The 15,268-nt window shown below is 39.9% G+C and overlaps 1 long non-coding RNA gene across 1 annotated transcript; it reads left to right on the top strand.

Moving 5' to 3' along the window:
- Positions 1-84: 84 nt before the first annotated feature.
- On the top strand, positions 85-14,315 carry LOC123576609. The gene is made up of 2 exons (XR_006701503.1): positions 85-477; positions 13,447-14,315. It is a non-coding gene; the product is annotated as an uncharacterized LOC123576609 (long non-coding RNA).
- The last annotated feature ends 953 nt before the right edge of the window (positions 14,316-15,268 follow it).

The raw sequence follows: 15,268 nt of genomic DNA, 5'->3' as shown, positions 1-15,268 counted from the left end.
GCGGACACAGGCACCACAGGCCCTCCTCTCCCTCCCTTCCGTCACGTGAGGGGCGGTCGGCTGACGGGCTTTGCCACGCCCAGTTCCTCTTCCCTGTGGAAGTTTGAGTAACTAGAAAAGGAGGGGGGGTGGTTTATCTCCCTGGGTGGGTTACTAGGGCCCCTCCGAGGCGAAGGGGCGCTGTTACCCGAGGCCCTGCTTCCCTAGGCCTCGCAGGGTACGTGCTCTCTTCATCCAGGGATTATGCATTTTTCCATCTTTCTGGAACTCTGCCCAGCTCCCGCTCCTTCTGAGAGGTTCTGGGTTTTGAGAACTTGTTAGCTTTGTAGCCTCTGAAGAGCCGACCAATAGAAAAAACGTGAGGGTGCTACATCCGTTGCTTTGTAAAGCACGCGGATAGCTCGCGATCTAGCCCCGCCTCCCCCAGGCCCTGCAGCCCAGCCAGTCCGTGAGGTGGGGGAAGCCTTCCTAAAACAGGTGATGCTACTAGCCACTACTCTGGTTTTAACCGCATCCTGACGCTGTGGTGTAGCCTAGAGGCCCTCCGGTTGAATGGGAGGCTGTTTTAGTTTTTAAAAGCAGTGTTGAACCACCACGGTGTATTCTGTACCTGACCAAAGCAGGAAAAAAATGATAATCTGAACGCGCCATCGTTATCCCATCGTAAAACAAAATCCAGTTTGTGCCGCAGGGCCATAAAGCAAGCCCAAAATTAGAGTATGGTCTCTAGCCACAAAAAAATTCAACGAGAAATATCAAAAAGATAGTCAGAAAATCCACAAACATATGGAAACTAAGCAACGTAATTCTAAGCCTCTGTGTCAAAGAAGACGTTAGTGGAAACTTAAAAATAGTTTGAACTAAAAGAAAACATACAACATAGCAGAATTTATGGTACGAAGTATTTACAGGGAGGTCTGTAGCTTTAAATGTATATATTTGAAAAGAAGAGTTTAAAAATCAACAATGTAAGTTCACATCTGGAAGTAAAAGCATATGAACATGTGGAGGGGAGCAGGGGGTATATGAGAGCTATACTTTGCACTCTACTTTTCTGTGAACTTAAAGCTTATCTAAAATTAAATATATATATAGTAAGTCCTCACAGGGATGGTTAAATTATCTTCAATAAGGATGCCATGACAACTCAATGAGGAAAGGACAGTCTCTTCAACAAATGGTGTTGGGAAAACTGGATTTCCACTTACCAGAGTAAAGTTGGACCCTTATCTTACACCGTATAGAGAAATTCACTCAAAATGGGCTTAAGACTTAAAACTATAAAGCTGGTAGGAGAAAACATAGGGGAAGATCTTTGGACTTGGCAATGATTTCTTGAATATGACACCAAAAGTAACAGAAATGACAGGCATAGGACTGGCAAAGATAGACAAATGGGACTGTATCAAACTTAAAAGCTTTTATGCATCAAAGGACACAACAGAGTGGAAGGGAAACCTATGGAATGGGAGAAAATAGTTGCAAATCATATATCTGATAAGATATTAAGACTATATAAATTACTCCTACAGCTAAACATATATTCTTAGTATTAGACTATAGGAAGAATACTATAACTCAATAACAAAAAATCAAATAACACGATTAAACAATGGGCAAAAGACTTGAGCAAATATTTCTCCAAAGACGATATACAAATGCCCAATAAGCCTATGAAAAGATGCTCAACATCACTAATCAGAGAAATGCAAATTAAAACTACAAGATAGCATCTCACAGCCATTAGGGCAGCTACTTTTTTTTAAGTTTATTTATTTTGAAAGAGAGAGAGAGAGAGAGTGTGTGTGCACTGGAGGGGCAGAGAGAGAGAGAATCCCAAGCAGACTTCACACTGTCAGTATGGAACCCACTTCAGGGCTCGAGCTCACAGTGAGATCATGACCTGAGCTGGAACCAAGAGTCAGCCCTTAACCGACTGAGCCACCAAGGCACCCCAGGGTGGCTACTATTTTTTTTTTAATGTTTTTATTTATTTTTGAGACAGAGCATGAGCCGGGGAGGGGCAGAGAGAGAGGGAGACACAGAATCCAAAGCAGGCTCCAGGTCTGAGCTGTCAGCATAGAGCCCGAGGAGGGGCTCAGACTCACGGACTGTAAGATCATGGCCTGAGCCGAAGTCAGGCGCTTAACCAACTGAGCCACCCAGGCGCCCCAAGGGTGGCTACCATTAAAAATAATAATAACAGGTATGGGTGAGGATGTGGAGAAATTGGAACGTTGTGCACTGCTGGTGGAATTACAAAATGTCAAGGCCCCTTACGGAAAACAGCATGGAGGTTCTTTAAAAAATTGAGAATAGAACTGTCATGATCTAGCCATCCCACTCCTGGCTATGTATCCAAAAGAATTGAAAGTAGGGTTCAAAGAGGTATTTGCACATACATGTTCATAGCACATATGAGCACTCATATTCATTCATAATAGCCAAGAGGTAGAAGCAAGCCAGGTGCTCACAGACCGATAAATGCAATATTAATCAGTCTTGAAAAGGAAGGAAATCCTATCACACCCTACAACATAGAGGAAACTTGAGGACACTATGCTAAGTGAAATAGGCCGTACACAAAAAGATAAATACAGGATGATTCCACTTATATGAAGTATCTAGTCAAATCCATAGACACAAAAAGTTCCCAGAAGCTGAGGGAAGGGGGAAAGAGGAGTTACTATTTAATGAATATAGAGTTTCAGATTTGCCAGATGAGAATGTTCTGGAGATCTGTTTCACAATGTGAATATACTTAACATTACCAAACTGTACACTTAAAAATGGTTAAGTTGGTAAATTTTGTGTGTTTTTTTTACCACAACAAAAAAATTAAACTCTGAGAGTAGAAGGAAGGAAAACAAAGATAAGAACGGATCAATGAAATAGATATAGGCAAGCAGTAGAGAAGATCAAGAAATCCAATAGTTGGTTCTTTGAAAAGACTAATGAAGTTGATAAGCAATACTGATCAAGAAAATAAGAGAAAACACAAATTATTTGGAATGGAAAAGAAGGCATCGCTTCAGATCCTACAGACATCAAAAGGATAACAGGGAAATATGTGAACAACTTTTATGCCAATAAGTTTGACAACTTAGGGGAATGGACATGTTCCATTAAAACAACTTTCTGAAACGAACATAAGAGGAAATACAAAATCTGAACAGTCTTACATCACTGAAATTGAACACAAAATTTAATATCTTCCCACCCTAAAATTCATCTAGGCTGCAGACTTCACTGGTGAGTTCTACAAAACTGTAACAAAGAAACAATACCAAGCTTTCTACACAAACTTTTTAAGAGAATACAGAAGGAGAGAATGCCTCCCAACTCTTTTTCTGAGGCCAGCGTAACCCTGATGTCAAAATCCAACAAGGACATTACAGGAAAGAAAACTGCGCATCAACATCCTTCATAACCTTAGCTGCAAAAAATCCTAAACCAAGTTTATAAAGTAGAAATTTCTGTAAAAACCATGATCTGTGGGTTAGCCCTACACTGTGGTTAAATGTGTTCCTTTGTGTGCCTCTAAAATTCCTATTTAGTGGAGTGGGACAACATCTTTGTACATGTTTTAAAGTTCGTCTCTGTTATTGTTGATGCTCAAATCAGCATTAAAATATAGGTAAAGGGGTGCCTGAGTGGCTTACTCGGTTAAGCATCTGACTCTTGGTTTCAGCTCAGGACAAGATCTCACAGTTTGTGGGATTAAGGCCCCTGTGGGGCTCTGCCCTGACAGCAAGGAGCCTGCTTGGGATTCTCCCCTTCTCTCTCGGCCTCGCCCCTCTGCCACACTCTTTTCCAAAATAAATAAGTAAACTTTAATAAAATATAGATAATAATGAAACAAAAACAAATGAAACTTTAAGGCTGCAAAGAAAGTAAAGCTAAATCTAAGAAGAGGGAATGTGTTCTATGTTTTCCCCTTCTAGATAGTTTTGTTGTTGTTGTTGTTGTTGTTGTTGTTTAAATAGCAATCTCCATCAAATAACTATTTCCTGAAGCCAGATATTTGGATTCTGGGATGCAGACATTTGTTCATTAAACATATAGTTATTGAGTGCTTACTAAATGACAGGTGTTGTTTTAGACTGTGGAGACAGAACCAATTAGAAAGTAATAATAATAATAATGAATGATAATAATAAGGTTCTTGTCCCCAAGCACTTACGTTCTAGTGTAGAAAGTGGTCAATAAACAAGTAATTAATATAATATTTTTAATTAGAAGAAAGCACTAAAAAGAAATAAACATGGTGACAGTGGAAAAGAGCTATTTTTAAATTTTTCTTTTATTAACGTTTATTATTTTTTGAGAGACAGAGACACAGCATGAGCTGGGGAGGGGACAGAGACAGAGGTGGAGTCACAGATTCCACAGCAGGCTCCAGGCTCCAAGCTGTCAGCACAGAGCCCAACGAGGGGCTCGAACTCACTAACCACGAGATCATGACCTGACCTGAAGTCAGCTGTTTAACCGACTGAGCCACCCAGGAGCCTCAGAAAAGAGCTATTTTTAGATAGGGTGGTAGGAAAGTGACATTTAAACTGAAATATGAAAGGAGGAGTCACCTCCCTTTAAATAGTTTCTCTTCCTTACCAGTTTAGGGAAGGAACCAAAAGTTACAACTTCATCCCATACCTCTGACCGACTGCAGTACCTAAAACCCAGTAAACCCACAGTACATATTTTGACTTAATTTTTAATTAGATCTCTAAGTGGAGATCAACTAGTCCCGACTCTTATTAGGATCAAGACTATACCAATGGTGAGGGTAGAAGAGCTGATGACCTGACTTACAGTACAGTTCTTTTGAACCCTACCAGACTACCCACTTGACATTAATCAATACTAGGGGTGCCTGGGTGGCTCAGTTGGTTAAGCGTCCGACTTTGGCTCAGGTCATGATCTCACGGTCCGTGGTTTCGAGCCACATGTCAGGCTCTGCTGACAAGCTCAGAGCCTGGAGTCTGCTTTGGATTCTGTGTCTCCCCCTTCCTCTACCCCTCCCTCATTCGTGCATTGTCTCTCTCTCTCTCTCTCTCTCAAAAAAGTGAACATTAAAAAATTATTTTAAATAATAATAATAAAGAGCATAGTCAAAGCCCGTTTAATAAGTCAGATAGAACCTGGACGGAGTCCAATGATTTCTAAATTTCCAAAAGTTATTTTAAAGCTGTATTAGGTATTAGTATATTACTCATACCTGTATTGATGCTGATACTGTCATTTGAACTGTGAGAAGAAAATCATAAAAACAATGCCAAATCTTCATGAAATGACATTACTAATGAAAAAAGAAGATTTTTTTTTTTTTTATATATATATATACTTAGAAGATGTGCCTGTTATCTTGACTGCTATTCTGGCTCCCACCCACTCTTGTCTGGGGGCCTAAATATCAACACATTAAGGAGAATAAAAGAAAGAAAAGTAGCAGCAGTGAAGAAACACTGAAGCCAAGTATGAATAAGAGCTGGCAAAGAAGGTCATGCCAAAGGCCAATTTGTGCTAATGACTTGTTCTGCTGATCAAAACCCAATAGCTATGTTATTGTAATAAATACAAGGGGCAGTGGAGCTGTTGAGCAAGTTATCTATCTACCTGCCTACCTACCTACCTATCTACTTATTTGGCAAGCCAGAATGTTAAAGCTGGATTGTAAGAAATACAGTGTTTTTCCAGGCAAGGACTGTAACATCTGTAAATTTGCCCTTTGCCAATAAAAGAGGTGGGGAAAATATGACTAACTTATGAGCATTTACTTTCACAAACAGAAGGACCAGGTTTAGGAAAAAAGTATTAGGTGAGAAGATAATTTGAGTCTTTACCTACCAGCAACCTCTTAAGAGAAAAATAGCCATTTGTCGAAATTCATGAAAGCTAAAAAGTCATATTAATACCTGTGACAGTGTAAAGGAGCAGCTATTTGCAGAGTTGACAGCCAAAGCTAAATAAAGGGAAACAAGAACAAATACATGAGGGGGCACCTGAGTGGCTCAGTCAGTTGAGCATCCAAGTCTTGATTTCAGCTCAGGTTATGATCCCAGGGTCATGGGATCAAGCCCCATGTCAGGCTCTGTGCTGAGCGTGGAACTTGCTCAAGATTCTCTTTGTCACTCTCTCCTCCAGTCCCTCTCCCTTGCTCTCTCTCTCTCTCTCTCTCTCTCTCAAATAAGTAAAAAGAAAAAGGAAAAAAAAAGAATAAATACACCAAAAGAATGAAAACCTTAAAATCGAATTTACAGATTGCTGAGTATAAAAACACTTTTTTTCTCAACTTAGAATATAGATATGTATTCTAAATAGATATAGAATATATAAAAATATATTTTAAAATATACAAATATATAATATATAAAATTTGTAATATATGATATATATGAAAAAATATATATAAATATATATCATCTATATATATATAGATATCTATCTATAGAGATATATATAGATAAATATATAAATATATTTATAGGATATATATGTAGTAGAAAATATAGAGAGAATATATAAATAGAATATATTTATTCTCTTTAACTTTAGCCGGTACAGTTGTAATCACGGTAAGTACTCTTTTTTTCCCCTTTTTCAAGTCACCATTGTAAATAGCAATTGTTTCTTTCAAAAATACATAGTTCTTTTCTTAAATGTACTCAATGTTTTATCTCAGTGTCCCCCTTTTTTAATTGAGATATAATTTACATACAATGAAATATGCAAGTCTTAAGTATACAATTTGATCAGTTTTGACAAATGCAAGCATTTGTTTAACCTACACCTCTATCAAGATATGAATGCTGCCATCTACCCCAGAAAACCTTATATTGTCTCAACCAACCCCGTCTCCAAGAAGCAAATGCTATTTTGATTTTTTTCAATATTGGTTAGCTTTGAGTGTTCTGTAATGTCACAGTAATGGGACCATACAATAAGTACTCTTTTGTGTCTCATTTCATTTGCTGAGCATAATCATTTTGAAATTCATCCATGTTATTCTATGTTATCAGCAGTTTGTCCGTTTTTATTGCTTAGTAGTATTCCATTGTATGAATAGATTACGGAATATTTTTCCTTTCTTCCCGTTAATGGACATCTGTTTTTTGTTTTGTTTTGTTTTGTTTTTTTTTAATTTTTTTTTCAACGTTTATTTATTTTTGGGACAGAGAGAGACAGAGCATGAACGGGGGAGGGGCAGAGAGAGAGGGAGACACAGAATCGGAAACAGGCTCCAGGCTCTGAGCCATCAGCCCAGAGCCCGACGCGGGGCTCGAACTCACGGACCGCGAGATCGTGACCTGGCTGAAGTCGGACGCTTAACCGACTGCGCCACCCAGGCGCCCCTGGACATCTGTTTTTTGAAAGCGCAATTAGCATTCATATACAAGCCCTTTTGTGAACATACCTAAAGTGGAATTTCTGGGTAGCACAGGTATATATTTATTAAGAAACTACCGCACCCTTTCCCAAAACCTTTGTGCCATTTTACCCTCCCATCAGCAGTATTTAAAAGTTTAGCATCTTTACTTCTTTGCCAACATTTTGTGCTGTCAATGTTTTCAATATTAGCCATTATGGATGTGTAGTTATCTCACGGTAGGTTTTTTTAATCATTTATTTTTGAGAGAGAGAGAGCACGAGTGGGGGAGGCACAGAGAGAGAGAGAGAGAGAGAGAGAGAGACAGAATCAGAAGCAGGCTCTAGGCTGTGAACTGTCAGCACAGAGCCCAGCGCGGGGCTTGAACTCATGAGCTGTGAGATCATGGCCTGAACCGAAGTTGGATGCTTAACTGACTGAGCCACCCAAGCGACCCTCACTGTAGTTTTAATTTGCATTTTCCTGAAGATTAATGTCAAGCACATTTTCATGTGCTTGTGGGCCATATGTATACCTCCTTTTGTGAAGTGTTTGTTAAGACTTTGCCAATCTTTAGGGCACCTGGGTGATTCGGTTAAGCAGTGGATTTTGGCTCAGGTCATGATCTCACACTTCATGATTTCAAGCCCCACTTCGGGCTTTGTGCTGACAGCTCAGAGACTGGAGCCTGCTTCCGATTCTGTGTCTCCCCTCCATGTCGCCCCTCCCCCGCTTATGGTCTGTCTTTGTCTCTTTCTCTCTCAAAAATAAATAAACATTAAAAAATAAAGGGGCGCCTGGGTGGCGCAGTCGGTTAAGCGTCCGACTTCAGCCAGGTCACGATCTCGCGGTCCGTGAGTTCGAGCCCCGCGTCGGGCTCTGGGCTGATGGCTCAGAGCCTGGAGCCTGTTTCCGATTCTGTGTCTCCCTCTCTCTCTGCCCCTCCCCCGTTCATGCTCTGTCTCTCTCTGTCCCAAAAATAAAATAAACGTTGAAAAAAAAAAATTAAAAAAAAAAATAAAATAAAAAGTAAAAAATCCTCTTTCCAAAAAAAAAAAAAAGACTTTGCCAATATTTTATTAGGATGTTTATCTTATTATTGAGTTCTAGTTTATTAAATATTTTGGATACATTTCCTGTATCAGATATATTAATTGAAAATATTTTCTCTAAGTCTGTAGCTTGCCTATTTACTTTCTAAATGTTTTTGGATGACCTGAGAATTTTGGCTTTTAAATTGAGGTATGTGATCCATCTCAAATTAAAGTTTGCAAATAACATGAGGTGGGATTTGAGGGCTTACTTATGTCCACATGGTTCCAGCACCATTTATTGAACATAATTTTCTTTACCTCATCAAATTGCTTTGGTGCCTTGTCAAAAATTTATTGACTATATAATTATAGATCTATTTCTTAAGTTTTTATTCTATTTCATTGATCTGTTTGTCTACCTTTATGCAATACCACATTGTCTGGATTACTATAGCCTTATAGTAAGCTTTGATGTAAGGAAGTGTAATTACTTGGAACTTAGTTCTTTTTCTAGAATGTTTTGGTTAAATTTTTTGTATTTCCACACAAATTTTTGAATTGTTAATCTACTTCCACCAAAACAACAACAACAACAAAAACAACAGCAAAAACCTGCTGTGATTTTTATTGAGATTGGTAGCTAATTTTGGGGGAAATTGACATCTTAACAATATCAAGCTTTCGAATCTGTGAACATGGTATATTTCTCTATTTATTTAGATCTTCTCTCAGCCATGTTTTGTAGTTTCCAGTGTAGAGGTCTTATACATCTACTGCTAAATTTAGCTCTAAGCATTTATATTTTTGATGGAATTTTAAAATTTCATTTTCTAATTCTTTAATGCTTGTGTGTATGGTTTTCTATTTTGACTTTGTATCTTGCAACCTTGATACATTTCTTTGATTTCCTCTCACCTCTTTTCTCTCCTCTCTCTTCCTGGATCTTCTATTAGTCATATATTGGGCTTACTGGATTGGTTGTGTCATTTTCATATTTTTTCTTTCCTATTTTCCACCTATCTGGTTTGCAGTTGTTGTTTTTATTTCTCTCTTTTCCCCAACTTTTTGTCCCAACACTTATAATTTTTTTTTTATTGCCATGTTATGGTAGCCAGCTTCTAAGATTGCTCCCAACGATCCATACTTCGATGTAGTCCCTTGTCAAATTCTGTCAAGGTTGTTCTGTATGCCCAACACAAAAAAGGTGGAAGTGATAGTGTGTGACTTCCAAGGCTGCTTCTGACTTGCTCTCTCAGATCATTCACTTTGAGTGAAGTCAGCAGCCATGTCATGTAGCACAATGGAGAGGTCCACAAAGTGAGGGTCAAGGCCTCACTGTAAACAGCTACACTAACTTGCCAGCCATGTGAATGAACCATTTTGGAAAGCTGGTCCTCCCATCCCAGTCAAGTCTTCAGATGACTGCCACCCAGCTAACATCCTAACTGCAACCTCATGAGAAAACCTCCTAACCAGAAATACCTAGGTAATCCACTCCCAGATTTCTGACCCACAGAAACTATGAAATAATTAAAGTTTATTGTTATTTTAAGCCAATAAGTTTTGAGGTAATTTATTAAAAGCAATAATTAACTAATAGATACTATTATATTTTTTTAATTCTTAAGAACTGTTTATTATTCTCTGAAAGTCTCATTTTATTAGCATTTTGTCCTTGTGAAGATAAAGAAATAAAATATCCAGTAATCAACATATAAACATTTTAAAGTGTAGATTTGTGCATAATTTCCTCTGTAACAAATCACATATCAACTAGCTGCATGATTGTGATAGTAAAGTTCCAAGTTCCTATGAACCAATTATAAGTGATAAATCATACTATACCGTTATAAGCTAGAAACATAACTGATAAGACTTAAGTCCCAAAATAATCATTGGTTTAGTGCAGTGGTTCTCAAGAAGAGAGGATATTTCTCTCCAATAGACTTTTGCCAATGCCTGAAGACATTTTTGATCCTCAAGTCTGCAGGAGTGCTACTGAGATCGGAAATCCTGCTAAACATGTTACAATGCACAGGACAGCCCCTTACAACAAAGAAGTATCCTGTCCAGAATGTCAATAATGTTAAAGCTGAGAAACCTTGGGTTAGTGTAAACCTAAGAAGACAAATAGAGTTCTGAAAGATCAATTGTATTAATATTGTAAGCAGTGACTCAGATGGTAAAACAGACTGCATGCTGAGGGAATGGAGACAAAACACTTTCGCAAAATCAATCATTGCCTCCTCTTTGCTACCTTAGATTTTTGTGTATAATTATTACAGATTTGAAAAAATATAACGTAAAATGTATTACAGCTATGTATGTGTTTCCCCCGTTACACTGGGAATATTCTTAACTGTTTATTCCTGGTAACTTGATCCTTTGTAGATTTTTGTTGATTGTATCATATGAGAAAAATGATGATGGATTACTTACTCAAAAGTACAGTTTCTTCTGAAACCCTAACTCTTCCCCCTCTAAAAAGCCCTAGAATTATGGCAGATTGACAAATAGAACCCAAAAGTAAAAGAATCAGAATTTTAAAAAATCTACTTGGCTTCTACTTCCTTTATGTGTCTGAGAATATTCACTTCCATCTGTCTACCTGCTTTTGTGCCAGGCGAGACGGACACGTTGATTCTCATTCAATCTCTGTTAGACTCTAAGCTCAAGGACAAAGGCTATGTTGTAGGTCTTTGTTTCTCTCTGTATCCTCATTACTTAACGCAGTACCTGGCACATAGATGGAACTTTTATTTATTTTTTTTTCAACGTTTATTTATTTTTGGGACAGAGAGAGACAGAGCATGAACGGGGGAGGGGCAGAGAGAGAGGGAGACACAGAATCGGAAACAGGCTCCAGGCTCTGAGCCATCAGCCCAGAGCCCGACGCGGGGCTCAAACTCACGGACCGCGAGATCGTGACCTGGCTGAAGTCGGACGCTTAACCGACTGCGCCACCCAGGCGCCCCTCATTATCTTCATTTTAAACAAATTTTTTTTTTAATGTTTATTTACTTTTGGGACAGAGAGAGACAGAGCATGAACGGGGGAGGGGGAGAGAGAGAGGGAGACACAGAATCGGAAGCAGGCTCCAGGCTCTGAGCCATCAGCCCAGAGCCTGACGTGGGGCTCGAACTCACGAACCGCGAGATCGTGACCTGAGACGAAGTCGGACGCTCAACCGACTGAGCCACCCAGGTGCCCCACATTATCTTCATTTTAAAGAGGAGGAACCTGAGGTACAGAGGGGTTAAGTAACTGATCTAGGGTTACCTAGTGGGTGAGTGACAGAGTTTTGAATCCAGGTAGCCTGCCCTCAGAGTTCACACAATTAACCCCTTCACTATTTCCTTCCCTGGACAAGCTTAGCAAAATTAAGTGACTTGCCTTGAGTTACAAAGCTAATAAAGAGAGAAATTGGTATTAAGCCAGGACTTTGCAGTTCTAAAACTTACACTTTTTCATTCAGTCTAATTACCTCTCCAAAGATAGAAATATTCTACAGTTCCTTTGTGGCTAGTTTAAAATCTTTCTCCATAAAAGTATTGTATTATAAATAAAAACCAACCTAGGGATGGTTAAATGGGGATGGGTATTAAGGAGCACGCTTGTTATAATGAGCACTAAGTGTTGTATGTAAATGCTGAATCAGTAAATTCTACTCCTGAAACTAATATTACAGTGTATGTTAACTAACTGGAATTTAAATAAAAACTTGAAACTACAAAAAAAAAAATCAACCTAGGCTATCTATTCTTTCTTCCTTTTTTTACGTTAAAGAGAGAGAGCATGAGCAGGGGAAGGGGCAGAGAGAGAGAGAGAGAGAGAGAGAGAGAATCTCAAGCATGCTCCACGCTCAGAGCAGAATGCAGGGCTTGATCCCACAACCCTGGGACCATGACAATATCAAGAGTAGGACACTCAACTAACTGAGCCACCCAGGCACTCCTCTATTCTTCAAATATGTAAGATGTAACACTTAACTAGAAAACACAAAGCAGTATATGTATTTTCTAAAACATGCCTTTTTTTCCCTCTGTTGGAATAGTTATGGGAGCCAAAAAAATAGGTCTCATGACGGTAACACCCTATTGAGCATAAAAACTCACAAACTTCCTCCTGAAAAATCATAGATTTATTAATGGGAAGATGAGGGTATAACTTAACAACTGTCACCAAAAGTAAAATGCTATAAAGATTGGGACGGATGCTTTCTGATGGGCATTACATTTGATACAAAGATTTTCACACTCTGGTGGCACCTGGCTGGCTCAGTTGTAAAAGCGACTCTTGATCTTGGGGTTGTGAGTTCAAGCCCCACATTGGGTGTGGAGATTAATAAAATAAATAAAATTTTAAAAACATATTTTCACACTCTACGTCTTAGTTTAAGCCATTCACATACCTTTACCTCAGACTTCTTAGTCCCCAATCTACAATCTTTCTATTTTAGGCCCCTGACCAAAACATTGCCACTACCCATGAAAGTGTATATATTCAAACCTTAGGCTACTTCTCTTTCCACACAGAGTAAATGACCAGTTACACCACCTGAAGCTCTGCCCACAGGAAGAATTTCCTCTCACAGCTATTTTCTTTTTTTTTTCTTTTATTATATCAGAACTACTTTCAACAATACATATACATATATATATATATATATTTTTTTTTTTTTAAGATTTTAAGTTATCTCTATGCCTAACATCAGCCTCGAACTTATAACCTCAAGAATAAGAGTCTCATGCTCCACCAACTGAGGCACGCAGGTGCCCCCCCAACAATAGACGTATTTTTTAATTGAAGCCCAGTTGGCATACAGTATCATGTTAGTTTCACGTAAACAACATCCCAATTCAACATTTGTATATATTATTAAATGCTCACTGCCATAAGTATAGTTGTCATCTGTCGCAAAGTTATTACAATATAATTGATTATATTCCCTACACTGCATTTTATACCCCGATGAATTATTTGTTTCATAACTGGAGGTTTGTACTTCTTGCTTTTTTTTTTTTTTTTTTGTAACCAACATTTTAGTGAGCTCTCCTACCCCGAAGAAATCTATTCCAGCAGATTTTCTCTTTGCCACGGGCATCACAGACACGGGGGTGCAGCTGGCACTCCCCTCGCTGCTCGTCATATGAGGACCCACGAGAGGAAGGCTCCCTCTTGGGACAGGCCAGGCACCGCGTGAGGCCAGGAGAGCAGGCCCAGCCAGGCCTTAGCGCGGGCAGTTAACCAGGAACGACCCCAGAGGTAGGATGAATCTTTTCTCTTACAAGAAGAAAAAACTAGTTTGAAACCCCAGTCGTGTGCCAGCGCTCACAGTTTAAGTATAAAAAAAGGGATCATCAGGCGCTGAGGCTGTCCAGGTCGAAAATGGGGGGCGGTGGCTGTGTCCCGGTTTCCGGGGCTGTCAGGTCGGTCCGGGGCTCAGCTGGGACTGGTCCACGTCCAGCGGCGCCCACGGCGAGGAGGGCTCAGCTCGCACGTGAAAGGCCCTCACCTACTTCGTAGCTCTTCCTGGCGTGGAAGTGAGCATGCGGAACGTCTTCCTGAATTCGCATCGCGCAGAGCGCGAGAGACCCTAGTTGGTCGCCTCCCCCCATCTCCACATCAGGGCCAAGCCCTTTCCCTGGGGAGGTGGTAATCCCACTCTATTCCATGACTCCCACGTGAATCCACTTCCCACCGGCTACGGAGATGAATAAAGAGAACCTGACCACGGCCCCGGGGGGCGGGGACCACAGCACTGGTTTGGACCATGACTCCGCACACGGACCAGAAAAGTATGTGGGACCTGAAGCTCACCTTTCCTTACGTGTATCAAATGACGACCAGTATGCTGACCTTCCATCCCTTTGCTTGTGGCAGGAGATGGCTTACATAAATAACTCAGATTGGTCCAGGAATAAATAAAAAATAATAATAATAAATAAAAATAAAATATAAAATAAATAAAAAAGGGATCATCAGAAAACAGCTAAACAGACAACACCTATTTCACCCATCCCTTTACCACCTTCCCTTTGGCAACCACCAGTTCTCTGTATTTATGAGTCCACTTCTGTTTTGTTTTTAGAGTCCACATAGAAGTGAAATCATATAGTATTTGTCTTTTTCTAACTTATTTCACTTAGCGTAATACCCTCTAGGTCCATCCGTGTTGCGGCAAATGGCAATATTTCATTCTTTTTTATACCTAATATTCGTGTGTGTGTGTGTGTGTGTGTGTGTGTGTGTGTTTGACTTGCTAGCTGGTGTTGGCCCACACACGACCCCTCAGGCACACATTGGAACTGGATGCAGAACGCTTACCAGCTCTCTTACCTCTAGAGATGACATTTCCATGACTCTGCGCAGCAGGCTCCCCTGGATTCCACCTGCCCCCACCGCTTATTATGGTAACTGTACCGCCTGGCTTCTAACGTTGCACTACCACCTGGCCTCTATCGTTTCGAGAACCTCTCATTCCCATTGCTATTAGTGAGCCCAGTCCTGCAGCAACATCTGTACCATTAACCTTGCCCTTCAGAGGAAAGTTACTACTGATAGCTCAGAGATGTCGTCTTTCTCCCCAGCGTGTTCTTTATCACTTGGGGCTTCCCGTAGAACAAAATCTTCTTGGGGGTTTTCAAGACTGACAGTCTGTTCGTGTAACGGGCTCACTTCCTTAAACCCTTTTACCCCTTCTTCCACGGCCTGCTGTGGTGGTTGTAAGCATTCCTACTCCACTTAAGAAGGGCTGTTGCTTTCTTCTAGCTTCTAAGAGCCATTCTAGCATGGCGTCAACACCTTCTCCCGCAGTTCTTGCCAGGGTGTTAAAACAGAATACTACTTCTATGTTTTACCTCTGTCC

The sequence above is a fragment of the Leopardus geoffroyi genome, chromosome D2, assembly GCF_018350155.1.
Source record: "Leopardus geoffroyi isolate Oge1 chromosome D2, O.geoffroyi_Oge1_pat1.0, whole genome shotgun sequence".
In the NCBI taxonomy this organism is placed as follows: Eukaryota; Metazoa; Chordata; class Mammalia; order Carnivora; family Felidae; genus Leopardus; species Leopardus geoffroyi.
Note: the sequence above shows the minus strand (reverse complement) of the source record. Positions and strands in the feature narration are given on the sequence as shown.